This window comes from Platalea leucorodia (assembly GCF_965183815.1).
Source record: "Platalea leucorodia genome assembly, chromosome: 4".
Taxonomy (NCBI): domain Eukaryota; kingdom Metazoa; phylum Chordata; class Aves; order Pelecaniformes; family Threskiornithidae; genus Platalea; species Platalea leucorodia.
Window position 1 is genome coordinate 65,362,395 of NC_138826.1, and position 12,646 is coordinate 65,375,040.

The 12,646-nt window shown below is 40.8% G+C and overlaps 1 protein-coding gene across 2 annotated transcripts in view; it reads left to right on the forward strand.

Annotated features, from left to right (window-relative positions):
* TBXAS1 (thromboxane A synthase 1) overlaps positions 1 to 12,646 on the forward strand; it is a 237,000-nt gene that overhangs the window by 120,657 nt on the left and 103,697 nt on the right. The gene's annotated exons all lie outside the window — the stretch shown is intronic.

Here is a 12,646-nt window from a genome sequence, read left to right on the forward strand (position 1 = left end):
AAAGAACAAGGAAACTCACTTGCTAGTATCGCTCTCTGGTGACAGGGCTCTACAGATCACTGACTTCTTCCACAAGTTGTCATGTGAGCTCTGTGTCTAAAGGTTGAGAATCCTGAGTTTGTGACTGATCCATTTCACATGAGATATTTTTTTATATATATATATATATATGTAATATTAAAACCTTTCAGGACATTATTTTCTTTATAGATGTTACATTTGCAAAATCAAATAAAGATCCTGTGGGGAAAAAATAGTATAGGATAACATAACTAAAGGATTAGACCCATTTTTGCATATGCTATAGGATACAAAGACTGCACTCAGTCTAAGACTTTCAAACCTTTTAACGCTTTATTTTGCTCTCTTAATTTCCTCTTAATATAGTTGTAATTGACTGCAGTAGGAATAGATGGCATGCTATACTACCAGCATCAAGAATTAAAAAAAAATATATACCTTACATGGCCCTCAATGTTTTCTGAGATTTGATTAGGAAATGTGTGGAAGGTAGAAGTTTCATGTTTTGGCTGATTTTGAAGAGTCAAAAGCCAAAATAAAAATAAAAAGTGGATTGGAACATTTTGTTTCAGTTACAGCTTCTAATGTAAAAAAGAAGTCGAAGTTGTTTCAATTTGCAAAGTAAAGTTATTTTGTTCCAAAAACATATATAACAAGATATTTTGTTGGAACTTTTCTCCATTTTTTTCTTCCAGAAAGCCTGGAAAAACAAATTGATTTTGCAGTATTTCCAGTTTCTCTCAACCATGCGGCTTTATTTAAGTTTCTCTAACCGCCTCTGGTTTTATTTTGTTTCATGTTTGATTTGAGTTTTTAGAGGGAACGCCTCCTCCCTAATTGGTGTTTTACCATGTCAGAGTAGACATTCTCTGGATGCCCCAGCTTTTGGATGGCGCAGCCTTGGTTTTTCCCTCCTCAGTGGTCAAGCGGGGCAGCTCTCATTTCCTCACTTTTTTCAGCTCTTCCCTTGGTGCTCGTGCTAGCTTTTATATTATATTGGCAGTGCACAGTCAGTTTTAGCTGTAAGAACTCAGGCTGGTCCCAGGGTTAAGATTTATTCTAAGTAAAAATTTCAGCAGGGTTTTAGACATGTTGCAGAGGGTTATTTTTTCAATTTCAAGATCCCTTTTATTTATCAGGCTGTTGGATGCTGGGGGGGATTCAGCACCGACCTCAGATGTGGGAGAAGCAGCTGTGCAGATGCAAAATGAGTTCTTGTGATGTGGGAGCGTGTGCTGCGCTGGCCAGCACTGATGGTTGGAAACTAAAACCCTTTCCTTTCTCCTCCTCCCACTCACCAGGAAAGCTGGGCTTAGAAGTGCAGATACCGATAACCTGCAAAAACGCTAGGTGCATGCCATCAAGTGTGATGTGCGCGCCGAGTATGGGGGCAGCCTGGCAATTTCACTGGATGTGTGGTCTTCTAGAGAGTGAGTCCGGTTTTCTCCTTCAAACGGGAAGTCCCAGCAGGCGGCAGGACTATGGCAACCTCCACTCGAGTTTCCTGTTGTCTTTCCGTGTGCACCTGGCTGTCGTGGGGTTAATACTCCGTGCAAGGTTGCAGGTGTTTCATTCTCACGGCTGGCACACGCTCCTTCCCTGGGCACTCGATGAAAGAGAATCTAAATCCCAAATGCTGCTCTGTCCGAGTGTGCGTTTGCTGAGCTTCCAGCTTGTCTGCTCCTGAAATGCTAGCGCTGTTTTTTTGGGCAACATAAAGGGGGAAGAATTTGGGATCTGACCCATCCCTCTAGTTCCATGTCACGGTGACAACACAGTAAAACTGAAGCAATGGGGTGGTGAAACCGGCCCTCCCAATGCTGCGTTGCCTGAAGGAGGCCTGTTTTGCAAGAAAGGGACCCGTGGGCTCCAATCTATGGAATTTTTGGTTGTTTTTAAATTTTATCTTCTCCTAGAACTCTCTTAAGATGACAGGATATGGTGATGTGCTTCACGCTTCATAATCTGCACTGCTTGCTATTACAAGCCTAATATGTTTGAGAATGTAAAAGTAGCTGATACTGTTAATTTATTTTGAACAAGGTACTTGCTGATACTCAGAGGAGCATTTTAGCTGCTCTCCTGGAAGAAATCAAGTAAGAGCGATGTGAGGAACAGTCTGGTTACAGGTTGTTTGGGAAGTGAGGCTGTTTTACTGAAATTGTGAGCTCCAGGGAACTCACGATAAGTCCTGTAATATTATCTGTACGCAATAGGACTTTATTATTGTTGAAATTATCTTATGACAAACACTTAATTCTCGATGTGCTCAAATTAATTTGTGAGAGTCAAATGAATAAATGCTATTTCATATAAGCATTATGAGCATGTTTTGACATGCTTTGATAAATTAGGATTTTTTTTTTTTTTTTTTTTTACTTGATTGAAACCAGACAAATAACCACAAATACAAAATCTTGGAAGATAAAACCCTGAAAGTGGAAAGTGTGTTATGCAACTATTTACAAAGTTTTATAGCCTAGCTCTTCTTGAGGGACAAATAAATGAGGCACAAAACCAGCTACTACTATCAGGAAAATGCATTAGTGTTTTGACAGATAGATGTGGAGATCTTAATACACGAAGTTTGTTTTTTTCCCTGATGTGTAAATATACATTCAATGTAATTAGAAACAATTGTGAAGTAGCGGGCAGGGAATTCAAATTCTTCAGTTAAGCGGATATTGCAAATGTAATTTGTTGACAGCTTGTCGTGCTGCTATTACAGCTGACCTGGAGTTTTCTTTCTGAATGACTATTCAAAGGAAAACGAACATAAAGAGAGAGATATTTGGCCAGGCAGTGCTCTGTCTCTGACTAGCAGCAGATGCTTAGAGAAAGAGCAGAACAGGGCAAGTGCAGAGTGGTATTTCCTACAGAATAGCCCCTAACATCTGACTGTCCATGGCTTTTGGACTTCCTGAGCTGGAGGTTGCATCCATGTTTTTAATTTTTAATAGACCTTTTCTTCCAGTAATTTGATTTAAATAGCATCTTGAACCTATTTGTATTTTTGAAAACCATGAGGAGTCTTCACAAGCAAACTTTTATTTTCTTTGTTTGATGTCATTCTCAAATTTCAAATTTCCTTTTGAAAAAGGTGAAATACTTTTTCCTTGAGTTGTTTCATACATACTGGAGATCATTGGTCTGAAGTATAGATTCCAAATGTTCAGTTTCAAATTAGATAAATGACAGTTTGAAGTATATTTTGTTTATCAGGATGTTGTCACACAGAAAATGGGATATTAGGCAACAACTTTTAGGTGCTGCATGGGAACTTGGAAGACTGATAGAAACCCTTTGAAAAGACTCTCAGCTTTTGGTCATACTTTACTACTTACTCGTTTACTTTTAGTGTTTATCAGTGCTTTGAGATTTTAAGCTAGACTGGCCTGTTTATAATTTTGTTTCTATATTACAACATCTAAGTGAAAAAGTTCAAACCAAAATTGTCAATAATATATAAAAATGTCACTTTTTCATTTATTTCATATATACTTTGCTCTGAAGAGAAGTTTTTCATATAAGTAATATTTTTAAACTAAGCCATTGGTAAGTCTGCCCTTCACCTGTCTAGTTTGCCTCTGCTAGTAATCAGAAAGTCTTAAGCATTTAACCACCATTTGAGGAGCTTAATTTGAAAATACAGATTAAGAACCCTTGCTCAGCCATACCTAGTGCTTGAAAGTGTCTTGAGTCCCCTGGAGTTGGTGATTTCAACACTGATGTTTCTCAGGCACCTGCAATTCTTTTTCTAAGCAGCATCAAAAGCACTTTGGTGCCAAAGTGCTTAGCGGTTTTGAGACCTACCTCATGTTCAGCCTAGGAGACCTATGCATATGATGTTTCAAGAGGAGGTGGACCTCACAGATACCTTCGAAACTGGCTAGTGGTTCAGGCTCTGAAGAAAAAGTAGCAGCAGCAAACATGTTCCTTCCAGGAAAAGGTGATGGAACTGGGCCTCTTCAGTACAGTCCCCCGTGACAAGGGGAGCTGCCCAGAGTGCATGAAAAAGGCTTTCATGCATTTTTCTCCTGGAAATCGTTCCAAGGTGCTCATCTCATCTCTCTGGGAAGTGCCCTACCTAGCAATCTGTAGGTGATTCTTGGGGAAGATGCACTTGCAGCCTTATGTGTTGAAGCTACTCCATATTCCATGTGGTCTTTGGCATTCATGAGAGAGAAGTTGGTGAATCTCTGCAGCCTAATAGGGTAGTCATCTGGATCAGGGAGGCCAAGGTTTCAGATAGTGCTACAAAATATTACTGATCACAGAGGCCAAGGTTTCAGATACTACTGCAAAATATTACTCATGTATCTTTGTCTAATGATAGTTTTATATAAACAGACTTTGGAGAGGGACTGGGACTGTAGCCCATTTCACAAGGGGAATGCATGTTCTAGGTTCATTCTCAGTTTACTTCTAAGTATTCCCAGGCAAGGACAGGAGGGTTTGGGACTATCCCTCCCTGCACCTTCCCCTAGCCTGTACTCCTGCTGTGATAGTTCTTTCCTTCTTCATTATTCTTATTTCCTTACTCTTCTTCCCATCCTTCTCCCCAGGAAGAAATTACAGCTTTTTCTCCCATGTGTGAGTTTGGTTCCCTCAGAGACGTTATGAAAGAGAGTCACCACCATGACTTCCTTCACTTTTCAGTTGAAATAAAGGGAGTAATCCCTGATCACAGCTGAAGTGGCCTCTCTTCTGGAGTGCATTGTGTTACGATGTTCATGAGAAGGGAGGTGGTGGGGCTCTAGGGAGGTGTGGGACTCTTCCTGCATTGCTGTCACAGCAGCTTGGAAAACTCTGTTCTCAGCTTTGGTGAATCCTCTTCTGAGGTATCTAGCTGCAGACCCAAGGCATTTGGTTCAGGATTATGACAGGGGTCAGCAGCCTAGAGGACAGGCAGTGGGAGGCTGGGTAGTACTTACAATCTCTCTTGGTATTCTCCAGAATCTCCAAGCGTGCTGGAGTAATCTCTCTGAATGAGCAGGCTATGGAATATGATGTTCCTATGTAAGGGAAAAATCTAGCCCAAGTTCTTATAGGTATCGCCTGCCATTCCTATATACGCCAATATTTGAAAGCAGGGGAATATAGCTGTAGCAAAAGTTATTGGGGACAGTTTTTCTCAAAATTCTCCTTACAATCTGTAAAAGGAACCTTCTGGTCCTCAACCTTTCCTCTAGGAAAAGTGTGCATAAACAGAGAGGCTTTTAATAGTCTTATGACTTTATCCAACATTAAAAAGTCCCATTACATCAGCTAGAAAGTATATTTAAACATTGTGTTTAAAATCTGCTTCTCAGCACAGCAGAATCTGCATACAGAGCACAGGTTCTCTAGTACAACCTGATTTTTTTTGTAATACCAAAACTTCTAATTAATTAACAGTAAATACTTTTGATTTGATTGTTTTGACCCCCAAACTGACTGCCATATGCAAACTGATGAAGGCGTGGACTTAATTTTGATCTTGCTTACACCAACAAATGGAATGATGTGTGACTTGCATCAGTCTGGGTCATACTGCAGGAGGCCATATGTGTTTGTTTTAGCATTTATGAATGGTTATATTTACCTCACTGCAATGACTCGCTTTGGTTTCTATTGACAAAACCATGACTTAAGAGAATATTTGCGAGGACAAGAACAGATGTTTCCAGGCTGCTTGCCACAGAAAGGAAAAAAAGCCAGTATCTACTTGTAAGCTGGTGTTGGCTGTGCCCTTTTTCCAATGAGTAATGACGAACAGTAGCAATTAGTCGGTTGCTGAAGATCCTGACTTGACAACAAAGGAATGGGCTTGGAGATGCCTTTTTGTATAGTCTGATCTATACAGTAGAGTGGAAGACAATTGCTGTAATCGCTGAAACCAATTCTACCTTGTAACACACTTTTGAAGTATCTGAATGACCAAGGAGAACCTAAAAGCTTAATGAAAGAGATAATGCATGGATATTTTCTTCCCTTCTCCGCAAGCATGTTGGTTTCAAATTAAGCTAAAAACTTTTACTAGACACTTTTATGAAATTGCAAAGCAACATAAGCTTTTTGGAGTTAGTTTGGTGATTTTCTTTTCCTCTCTGCAGCCATAAGAACACATCCTAAATCATAGATACTAAAATCAAACTTGTTTTAAATGGCCTTTTATAGAGGGGAAAAAATTGTAATAGACTATCAGCAGGGTTCATGATGATCTGGGAGGGTTTTTGGGAAAGTGTTTGTGAAGAAATGTGTGTGCGCAGTTTTAATGGTCAAGGAATGACCGACTTCAGTCACTCAGGAGCGGCAGTGTGGGGTGTGTGGCAGCTGAGGATTTGGATATGGAGTTTTGGAAAGGCAAATGAAGAGTGAGCCTGCTCTGGGAGAGACAACACCTGTGTGTAGGGATCGCCTCTGGTGTTATATGGGTGGGAGGCCCTTTGCAGGCGGAGCAGAGGGATGGGACAGACCCAGTGGTTTCCCACGTGGGCATGGTGCTCAGTAAGCAATGCCAGGCCTTTGCCCTCCATGAAGGCTATGGTCTTTGGGTAAGGAGTTGAGTCTTGCTCCAATATAATGACGGTTTGTGAAGAGAAAAGTGCTACGCGTTTTGAAGAGATGTAGCTATAACATCTGTGTAAGCAGGAACCTGCTAGATGTAAATGATAATCAGCTACAGGGTATATGACATAAACCAACTCTGTTTTGTTTTTAATAACATGCAACACAGTGCTCACCTGGTTCAACCAGAAACCACTACACAATGTGTCCCTGAATGTCGTGAATGCAGGGAAGGCTGAGCATGACTTTACCTCTTAAAAAATACCAAGCAAGTTTGAAGGAATATACTGTATCAGTTTACCAACAGGGAATTTTTAAAACTAGTATATGGAGGCATCCTCTGCCTTCCCACTTTCATGATCCACTTACTGCAGGCTTGGTAAGATGTGTTCCTGGAGATATCTCAGGGTTGGGTTTTTTTTTTTTCCCCTGTTACTTTTTTTTAATAGGAAGTGTTATGTTGATCTGTAAGTGTCACGTCACTGCCACTGGCTGGATGAAATACCATCTGATCGGTTCATGGGCGTACTGGTTCCACCTGCTGGCTGAACTGGTGGTGATGACCAGTCAATCAACTGGTACAAGCAGGGTTGAACAAGTAATCTTATGAAAAGATTCTATGAATAATTCCTGTCCGAGGTGTGAGGACAGAGTCTTGTCTTCATGCTACAAACTTTCTCTCTGGTTTTTCATTAAATTTCATTTCATTAAATTCAATTTAAAAATGCAATTTCTTGAGCAGGATGGTAATACCTATTTGCAAGTGCACCTTTAGCAACAGAAGGACAGCAACCCTCTTTGAAAATAAGATGATGAACAAATTAACCCACTGATGTGCCAGCGCTGCTGCCTGCTCATCACTTCTGGAGCTCACCCAGGGAGAGAAAGCCCAGACCTGTTTCCCCTAGAGCTATCACAGATACTGCATGGCATGCCCGAGGGCTGGGAAAAGGACGACACCTTGCATTGGGAACATACCCCAAAAATTTCCCCGAAAAGGGTGGGGGTGAGGGGAACCCAGAGCTGGATTTAACCCTGGATACTGCAATGTACAGAAGAAAGGCTGGAGGTGAGAGGAGCAAATGGCTCTCATTAACATGGGTTGTAGGGTTGAGATTAGGGCTAGAGTTCAGGGGAGTGTGGGCATGGGATTCCAGTTAAAGCTGGATCCTGCAAAGCCTGCAGGGCTAGAAGAAAGCTGAGGACTTACATGAAGGCAAATGGTGTTTGCTAGGTATGACTAATGACAGAATTAATGTTGGAGTTATTGTTAGGATTTGGGATTTTGGGTGTGCTAGAGCTTAGTTTCTTGTTTGAATCTCACCAGGCTTTCAGGGCTGAGGGTTGGCTCTAGCAGAGGTAAATCTTTTTTGATTGGTTTTGTTAGCACTAGGCTATGATTAAGTCATTTAAGATAACAAAGTTTCTGAGATCCTGTTTTATAGAGTTTCATTTCTTGCTGTGTTGTCAAAGCACGTGGAGTAGATTAGCAGCTGGTTCTATGGAGGTGAATAGTTTATATTGTAGGTTTTGGAGCTAGTAGCTTTTTAAAGGTCTTTAGAGGTGCCCTTTAGATTCTTTGAAGATTCACCTATTCAGGATATTTTAAGAGTGTGTGGCTGCGTTAACTTTCTTCTGCTGGTTGCAAACCTTCATCCCTCATTTTTCTACCAAAGGAAGAAGAGAAGGTTTCTGAGGGAACATCGTGGTGCTGCTACCCTTCCTCCTTCTCCAGGCAGTCATTGCTGGCTGCCAGAGGTTTAGTCTAGCCTGCTAGTGACGAACTCAGAAAAGGAACAAATGATTTATGAATCACACAAGGCTGCAGTTATACTCCTGAATAAAACAGGGACAGGATATTAGTGCATGAGTAGGTCCTACAAATGTCCATATTGATATGCTTCTTAGCATGGTTTTGCCCTGTATTGATTAGTTGTCCCCCAGGCATGGTCTGGGCACAGTTCAGGAGGTGAACATGCACTGTGACCATAAGCAGTTTGGATATGGCCATTCTCTTCGGGGAAAGTGCTTTAACCTCAGGGATAGGAGGTGTTCTGTACCACTTGGCCTCAGAGCCAGAGAAGAGTCACTTGCCTGAATTATTTAGCAATACACAGCAATCTAAATTGACTCAGGGACAAACAAGCCAATAACTGGGTCTGAAGGGTCAGCCTAAGGAACAGCTTAATGGGGAGGGAATTCCTGCATCAGTTGGAAAGATGCTGCTCATCTGCAAACATTATTTTGTCTTCTGTTTTAAAAGCACTGGTGTTTTAAAGGATTTGTTTGGAAGCAAATCCCTCCAATTTTCTTTGTTGTTTCTGATGGCACGTCTGTGATTGTGGGAACTCGGTAGCACTGTGCAGGTATGCTGCAGCAGATTACCATACTGCCAGTAGTTTTCATGCAGCATTACTGTACCGCAGTCAGAAATGGTTGATTACACAGGAGAAGGAAGCGCAGAGCAGTTGTTGAGTATTTAGATAATGCTAGATGGAATACGAGTATGATTGCCTTTGACTTAAAAGCAACCTCCTTTCCCACCTAAAAGCCAAAATCCCACCCCTGAAAATATTATAGCTGCCTCCCATGGTAATTTTTTTAGTGATTTTTATAGGCTCAAGAATTCTCAGATACAGCTAGTACTTTGTCCATTCGGAGAGAGGTGACACTTCATCTTTCACTAGGATACTTCAGGCTCATTCTCATACCAAATCCATTTTCATTTCTGCTATATGAACCTGTAACATAGGTTATGCAATTAGGAGGAAAGTGTTTGCAGAAACGATAAGGAAAACCTGATAAATGAAATCCGCTATACACTGTCAGTCACGCTGATGCTATTCCAATAAACACAAACATGTTTTTGTGTACCCAGTTTAAAGAGACAGAGTAAAATAATTCATGGCCAAAATTGTCTTTCTTTCCTTGCAGCGTTTATATGTATATAATACTATACACACCAAAAATATGTTAAGGGAGCATTACTGACATAAAGTAGAGTGCTAAAAAGGCAGTGCTATGGTTAGTGTTTTAGGTATAGCATTATAGTTAACATGCTTTTTGTTCACTAACTGGGCCCCTCTCTGTGAATACGCTATATACAGTTTTTATGCAATTAGGAGCATTTTTTAGGGTGAATGTTTGGTTTTAGGTTTTTGCTTTCAAGGCAAATGCAGTCAGATTTATATCACATCTATTATTATCTAAGTGGAGCCTTGTCTTCCAGAGGAGATTTGTCTTATAGAGTGCACAGATTGGGCAGCCTTCAATTTAGGAGTGGATGCAAAATACTTTTCCAAGTGTTGCCCTGTAATTTTTTCCTTTTTTTTTTTTTTCTGTACTCTATTCAAACCTTGCTTGGAAGACAAAATCAGTCATTTCTTTGTGGGAATTGTTATTCTGCTCTTTCATTGTAGTTTCTGAGTGCCTCAGAAATGTTAATGTTTTGTTAGCAGTTCTGAGGAGGTGATGCGATATCTCCACTTTATAAAACAGGAGTGAAGGCTGGTGGTTGAAGCACAGGACAGAGAGTGTTTGCTAATTTGGGGGCCCCATTCAATGACCTGATTTCTTGGACTAATGCATTTTGTGTGATCAATGCACTTTCCGTGTTGTTGATTTCAGTGGCATTAGTGAGTGTTCAGGAGCTCTGCAATCAGTTTCTGGGCTTGAAACTGAAGACCAAAGAAATAAGGAATACTTATTTGGTGACCAGCTGAGTCAAGATTTAGTGTAAAGGGCTTCCCTAGCAGCACACAAGAACTGTGGAGCAGAGGCTAGCATACAGTACTTTCTCCAAGGATGATGCTTATTTCCAGTTGTCTGGAGCCTCTTTCTTCTGATTCTACTACGCCTTTGAATATCTGTAACAAATAAGGCAGCGCTCCATTGAGTGATGATCTCTCTAGCTTCACTTCTGATCCTCGGAACAGATCCCCACTGACAGGTTAGAAAACGGATCATTTATTTAAAGAGGATAATCAGAGAAAACAGTCCAAACCATTTCAGCTTTGACAGCCTGTCCCAAATTTTCCATGTTATTGCACAAAATAGGATATTCTATGTATACATTAAAAATGTGCCCATACTTTATCTTACAGTAGTCATCTGATGACAGTACCTGAGTCAGTCTCTTCCTTCAGCCTAATATCCCGTTATGTACTCTTCTACTTGAAAACAGCTCATCTTTGCTCAAAACTGGTCTGTAGTGTCAGCTCAGTGACATTAGTTTACTACACTGGGTGGTGTTGCTGAGAATGTAAAACTATCCCATTAGCCTGTTTGCAATATAAAATAGGCTTCTGCATTTTACAAGCTTATGCAGTGTAGCAAGAGTCTGGCAAGTGTAAAGGAAAAAGGTGTTAAGGAGAGCTGGCAGCTCCTTAAAGAAAAGATATTAAGTGCAAACTCCTCCAATAAGGAAGAGAGTTAAGGAGGTGCAGTAGAAGACCAGTGTAGCTAAACTGTCAGCTCTTCATGGCCCCTGAAGAGAAGAAGTTTTTTTACAGAGTGGGAAGTAGGTCAGATTTCCAAGAACAAGGATAAAAAAATAGCACGTAGGGACAATAAAATCAGAAGTCTCAAAGCACAAAATGAGAGGAAGGTATCCAGGTGTGTAACAGGTGGTAGGAACTCATTTTTCATGTACATTAGTAATAAAAGAAGGACTGAAAGAAAATGTTAGAGGGTGAAAGGGATCAACAGATGGCACTGGGAAGGCCAAAGTGTCTTTGGTTTATTTGAGTCTTTCCCAGTAAAGTATATACTGCTGTTACTGATAATATGAGGGACTGTACTGCCACTGCTACCCTGGGAAGGTCGGCAGAGGCCTGTGTGCCAGAAGATTTCACATGCGTACGTGATTGTCTCTGTACAGCCTGATATCTACAGAGGTGTACGCCTTCCAACCACACACCAGTTTTAGGATGGTTTGCCTGGGGGACGTTGCTGTACGATACCTGGAATACTGATTGAAGATGCCTTGGAAAGTGTTTAGGAACAGAGAAGGGAAGCATGAGCTGGGAGGGTCCCAGAGGTGGCTTCTTTGCAAGTGCTATTCTGTACTTTTGTTAATGGTTTAGATGATGGCACTGAGTGCAATAGCAGTGTATATAGAAGGCACTAAGATGGTAAGGATAAAAGGTGCCATGAAAGAAAGGGCTACAATTCAAAGTGGTCTTGATCAGTTGGAGAAGTAATCATAAAAAGAATGGTTGCAGTTCAATAAGGACATGTTCTATATACCACTCTTAGGAGTAACTAACTTTAATGATAAAGGCCAGGGAATAACTTCTTAGGGAGCAGTTATTCAGAAAAAAGTCTGAGAGTTGCAGGGACCCACAAGCCAGTACATGAGTTGACATTGTCATGCTGTGGTATGTAGTATTCTGGGGTGAATAGAGAGGAATATAGCTTGCAGAACGTATGAAAAAAAAAAAAAAAAAATCCTTCCTTGTCTGGAGTACCATGTCAAGTCACAGGGATTATACCTTGAGAAAGATGTAAATCAACAAGACTATGCAGAGGGACAGCAACAAGACTGAACAAATGGTCCCAGATAACATGACTGATAAGTATGTATTGAGCAAATTGGTGTTTGGGTATTTGGGGTAGATGGCAGCAATATGATTAGTGGTTATTATAGCCTTCTGTGTGTATGGGCTGCTGTAAAGAGGGAGAGAATAACCTGTTTTCTATGCCTGTGATGGCACAAAGACTAAAGACCATAAGTTCCAGCAAGGGTGATGGTGCTATCATGGTGGGAGTAGGCCAGCACTGGAAGAGTTTGCATGGGGAGGTTATTGAATCTCCATTGTTGGAGGCCTTCAAGAACAATTCGGAAAAATCCTATGGCAAAATAATATAAGTTGTAGTAGATTCTGCTATGGGACTGGACATCTCCTGATGCCTCTTCCAGGTGTAATTGCGTTGTTTTCTGACACGATTCCTCTTTCACCTTTTTTATTCTTATACTCCTTGGTGAATATCACTATTCTCTGCACAGGGATTTCTTAGTTGGTGGGGGGGATTAAAATTTAGCAAATCCATAGCAATCATCTCGGTGCAGAACTTC